We start from the raw sequence: 4,921 nt of genomic DNA on the forward strand, positions 1-4,921 counted from the left end.
ACGAATAAGAGTTAGAAGGTTGGATAGGCAGTCGAGATAGGAACTCCTATCTGTAGGGCGGGCTTTCAAGACACTCCACTCTATATCTCGAGAACACAGATTCTTCTTTCATTTGCAATTTCTTTCTTGAGTGTGTCTTTGATGATCTCTTTTCTCAGATAGGACAGGGCAGGGGCAGGGAGAAGGGCTTCTTCCGCTTTACAACCGGAATAAGGAACCTTAGAATGAACCCTACCTGCTGTCAATCAAAAAAGAAATGGGATTGGAGAGGTGAATGAGTAAGTAGGGAGAGGAGAAAGAGAAGAGAAAGAATAAAACACCTATGTTACCTTGTTCAAGAATAGTGAAATGAACGAAAAACTAGGGAGAGGACAGAAGGATCATTCTTCTTTCTTTCGTCTTGACTGACTATTCTTTCTCATTAATCTTGAGTTGAGTTTTTGACAAGGGAGAGGAAATGAATTAGATTAGCTGCTTTACCTCAATAAATGACCTCAAAAATAGGGAGAGGAGTGAAAGAAGGGTCTGGTTCAGGATTGAATTAATTTACTCAACTATAAAGGACAGGTGATTGAGCGAAGCAGCTTTATCTAGTTCAATCAGGGAATATATAAAAGAAAGCTAGCTCGCCTAAGAAAGAGAGGAGCGCAACAACGAGACCGTACGTAAGCTTTACCTATTTACCGAGTGAAAGAAGGGACAAGACAAGTTCAGAAGTTTCTTTCATTTTCTCTCCTGTCAAGGTTCTTCAAATAGCTTTACCTCCTCAGGGCAGGGAATAGAGAAAAAGAGTGTTTGAATCATCCTACAGTTTACCGAGTGAAAGAATAGTTAAAGAATAAAGAGGAGCGAGCGCAGCAATGAGACCGTAAAATAGCTTTACCTATTTCCTTCCCTTGTGTTTGACTGAAATAACCATAAAAATAGGGAGAGGACAATCAGTTTACAGTTAGGTTCTGACTCAGGAGAAATAATATGTATGCTTTCTTTACCCAGTTCCATCAGGGGAAGTAGTTCAGGGAATAGAGGTTCAGTCGCTTGCTGATCTTTCTTTCATTCTCTTTTCATTCATTTACTGTGAAAGAAGGGAAGGGAATAGAGTAGAGGTGAAGGATCAAGAACCAACCAAACACCACCCATTCTATTTACCGAGTGAAAGAATGAATAAAGAGGGGCGAAGCAACGAGACCGATAGGGAGAAGAGCCAAGCTGAAGTTCAGGTTTCTTCTTTTTTGACAGATCCGGTGAAGGAGTGAACTCGAATCAATCAAGAGTCTTTACAGGAGATTTCTCTTTCATTTTCTTAGTTTACAGTGAAATGAGAAGAGAAAGAAAGAAGAAAAACTAAATTCAGAGAATAAGGAGCACACAGAATAGACCGAGTGTAAAGAAAAGATCAGTGAAAGAATAAATCAAATAAGTGGAAAGGAGAATGAGTGAAAGAAGGTGAAGGAGAACAGACCGAGTTGGATAGGACAGAAGTAAGTAACCTATTTACCTAGTTCAATCTGTCAAAGGTTAATGAGTAAGTTAAGTAGGCAGAGGAGAAAGATCCGTGAATAAATAGATGAAGGAGAGAAACCGAGTCTTTGAATAGTCTTTCCCTCGCTCAATCAGTAAAAGAGTTCCATCAGGGACAAGTTCAAGAGTGAAGGATAATTCTAGTTGAGTCTTGACTTTCAACACTTTCTTTTACCTTGTTCAATCAGGTTCGTTCATGAGGTTACAGTAAAAGAAGGGACAAGTTCAAGAGTGAAAACAGGGAGAGGTGAACAATCGCTACAAAGAAAAAGGGAGAGGATAATGAGACCATACAGAATAGGAAAAGTATCTCTTTGTCGGTTTCTTCTTCTTTTCCAGTTTAGCGAGAGTCAAAGAGTGAAATCAAGGCTAAGACAGAGAGGAGGTAGAGGTAACCAACCTTTGAAGGAGTGAAATCAGGGACGGACAATAAATTCATTAGCGGCTTTCTTTCCCTTGGTTATTGTGTTTGACTTCTCCTTAATGCAATAACTGCACACTTTGACGTATAATTAGATTCTCAGATCAAATCTTGACTTTCTTAATGAAAGAAGAGAGAGAGGTTGGCCAATAAATAGAATAGGTTCAGGAGAGAGAGGGGAAAGATCGATCATTAATCAGGGAATAAGGTAATCAAAGCCTATTTACCTTATGTTTGAAGGGACAAGTTCAGTAGCTCAATTCGTAAACAAGAATGAATCGAGAGTCTTTCCTTCCAAATTACCGAGTCTTTGAATAAGAAGGAGTCGGAGCGAAGTTCGTTCAGTTTCATTCATCTGGCTTGATTCTTTCACTGCAAAGGCTATTAGGATAAGGTTCGGAGTGATAATGAATGTTGAGGATTAACTTCCTAATTACCTCGGTCAATAAAAGAGCTACTTCATGAACCGAGGTTACAGTCTTTGAATAAATAGGTAAAGGAGAATGCATCTTGAGTTGAGTCTTTGTTTACAGTTCCGAATTTCATACTCGAGAAGAGAACGAATGAATTTCATATGCTTTGTTTACTGTGAAAGAATAACTCACAAGATAAGGATCCAGAGAAGAGCCAGAAGGGGAAGGAGTTCATTCATTTAGCTTTACCCTGAGTGAGTGAAAGAATAGTTCAATCAAGGATCAGAGAAAGAATGAATCTTGAGTCTTGCTTTCGTTGAGTCGTAGTTTACCGTTCAATCAATTACCTTGTTCAATCAGGGAGAGTCAATTCAATCCTCAGCTGCTTTACCTCCGAGTAAGTTCAAGAATCATCCTCCCGTTTACCTCGTTCAATCAGAGTCCAATGCAGGGTTGGTTACTCTCAGAGCTTCTCTTTATCTCACTGTAAACTCTCTTTCTTTCATTCTCTGATTCATTCATTCACTCTCATTAATGTTGAGTCTTGCTTGAGTCTTTCCTTATTACCTCGGTCAATCAAAGAGCTATTCTATTCATTCTATTTACCTCCTCGTAAAAAAGAAGGTGAATGAGCGGAGCAACTCGACCATAAAGAATAGGTGAATGAGCTTGAGCTTCTCTTTCTTGACTTTTTCTTAGTGCTTGCTTTACCGAGTGAATAAATAGGTGGGTGGGAGTTTCAGCTCATTAATCTTCTTCTTGAACATCCTTTCATTTGTTTTTTTGTCGAGTAAAAGAGTGAAAGAAAGAATCATCCTCCATCCCTTCAGTCGAGTAAATGAATTAGTGGCTTTACCTCCTGACTGAAAGAAGCGAGAGGAAAGAAAAGGTGTAGGTCATGGAATAGAGTCAAAGGTGAATGAGTTCAATCTGGTTCCGGCAATGGAATGGAAGTTTACCTCGTGTAGGAATAGTGAAAGAGTGAAAGAGGGTGAAGGTTTAGGAGTTTACAAGAGAGAGTCAATTCAAAAAGATAAAGGAGTGAAGGAGCCGGAGTGAAGGAGCTTGCCCTTCTTCTTTTCTTACTTTACTTACTGTTCAATCTGTCTCATGAATCGAGAGTTGAGGATTGACTGACTGTTCACAATCACTGACGGGAATAGAGGTGAAGGAGAAGAGAAAGAATAGTTCCACCCTCGCTCGAGAAATGAAAGAAAATAGGCAGAGGTGAATGAGTTTACAGTTCAATACGTCTCATGAATAAGGAGTGGTTACAGGAGAGTTAAAGAATGAAAGGTGAACAATCACTGACTGTTCAGTCTCATTCTTCTTGAGTCTTGTCTGACTGTGAAGGATCATTTTGTCTTGCTTTCTTTTACTTTTGCTTGAAGGATTGAATGAATGGACTCTCTTGTCAGCTAATTCATCTTTCATTTGATTCCCCCTGAACGGTAAAGTCTCATTAATCTTTCATTCTCTGATTCTGAATGAATAATAGGGAGAGGGAATAGAGGTTCGTTCAGTAGTTCTGTCTCATTCTTCTTCTTCCGGTTCAGTAGCTGATCTTTCTTTCATTCTCTGATTCTTCTTCTGGTTCAGTAGTTCAGTCTCTTTTCTCTCCCTTCTACAGTTACAGTCGGTAAAAGAAAAAGATCAATACTCCTTATTTATTAATTAATTATCCTGAACCTATTTATTCTTTCACTGTAAACTCGGTTCATTCAGTAGCTCTTTGATTGAATTTGATTCTGCTTGAAAGACTCTTCAAATGAAAGGAAGATCAGCTCATTCACCCTCCCCTGAACCAACAATTCTGTTTCGATCGAACCCCCTTTCTCTAATAATTCGGAGGTCTTCGTAATGTTAAAAGGCTAATCTTATCCCCGCAAGTGAGATGAGGGTACTCTACTCGTTTGAACTCTACATGTGAGGCCTTCTCTCTCTTTCTTTTGACCGTCATCAGTCTTTTCTTCTTTATCAGGAAAAGATTGTAGCAAGAATTGAAGAAGAAGAAGAATGCAGCTAAACCTCCCAATCTAAGAGCCATCTCTACTGCCTTTTTTCTTCTTTCATGAGGATCAAAGGGAAAGGGGTAATCCTTGATGCTTTCATCCATCCTCAAAATAGCACAAAAAAGAGTCCCCTTCTTGGTATCCATAGGAATCACCGAGAGAAGAAACCCAAAGGTCTTGAATTGCCACCAATCAACAATGTGAAATGTTGAGCCCAGTCCGTTAGAGGCAGAGAAACCAACAAACATGCATTCAATCTTTAAATTTCTTGGAGAGGTAAATTGGGGAAGAAGAGGACTTGTAGGCCTAATCGACGAGTACCCGATTCACACCCGGCTCATTTTCATTGCATCTCTGTACTCAATCCAAACCGTTATTTGTCTACCACTGATCAAATAAATCCCCCTTTCAACAACATTAATGGAAGCCAAAGATACTCGTTTATGTACCTAGATGATTCCCATTGATTTCAACAAGTGAAGGGTCAAACTGGTATCAAATTCCACAGCGATGAACGAATCTTCCCCATCCCATCTAAGGACAGTTCTGAGAGA

The sequence above is a fragment of the Cucurbita maxima genome, unplaced genomic scaffold, assembly GCF_002738345.1.
Source record: "Cucurbita maxima cultivar Rimu unplaced genomic scaffold, Cmax_1.0 Cma_Scf00008, whole genome shotgun sequence".
Taxonomy (NCBI): domain Eukaryota; kingdom Viridiplantae; phylum Streptophyta; class Magnoliopsida; order Cucurbitales; family Cucurbitaceae; genus Cucurbita; species Cucurbita maxima.